We start from the raw sequence: 324 nt of genomic DNA, 5'->3' as shown, positions 1-324 counted from the left end.
CTCCCCCCCTCCTGGTCCTCCTCCACCCTCCCCGCCACCACCCTCGCCAGTCCCATCTTCTCCACCACCGTCACCTCCTCCGCCACCCCCTTCACCCTCTCCGAGAGCACCATCCCCACCGTCCCCAGCACCGCCAGCACCGCCGCCGCCTTCCCCACGCCCACCGTCGCCGCCGTCCCCCGTCCCGCCTTCTCCGGCTCCCCGTTCGCCCACTCCACCACCGCCGTCACCAAAGCCCCCATCGCCATTGCCACCTTCTCCTTCTCCGCCCTCCCCGCCACCACCATTGCCTCCCTCGCCAATATCCCCCCCACCCCCCTCGGC

At 72.2% G+C, this 324-nt stretch overlaps 1 protein-coding gene across 1 annotated transcript in view; it reads left to right on the top strand.

Annotated features, from left to right (window-relative positions):
• Window positions 1-324, top strand: part of VOLCADRAFT_90722 (uncharacterized protein) — a gene marked incomplete at both ends in the record, with an annotated part of 3,426 nt that overhangs the window by 1,205 nt on the left and 1,897 nt on the right. The window lies entirely within an intron of this gene.

The sequence above is a fragment of the Volvox carteri genome (genome assembly GCF_000143455.1).
Source record: "Volvox carteri f. nagariensis unplaced genomic scaffold VOLCAscaffold_18, whole genome shotgun sequence".
In the NCBI taxonomy this organism is placed as follows: Eukaryota; Viridiplantae; Chlorophyta; class Chlorophyceae; order Chlamydomonadales; family Volvocaceae; genus Volvox; species Volvox carteri.
The sequence above is the reverse complement of the archived record's forward strand: the minus strand, read 5'-3'. Positions and strand labels throughout refer to the sequence as shown.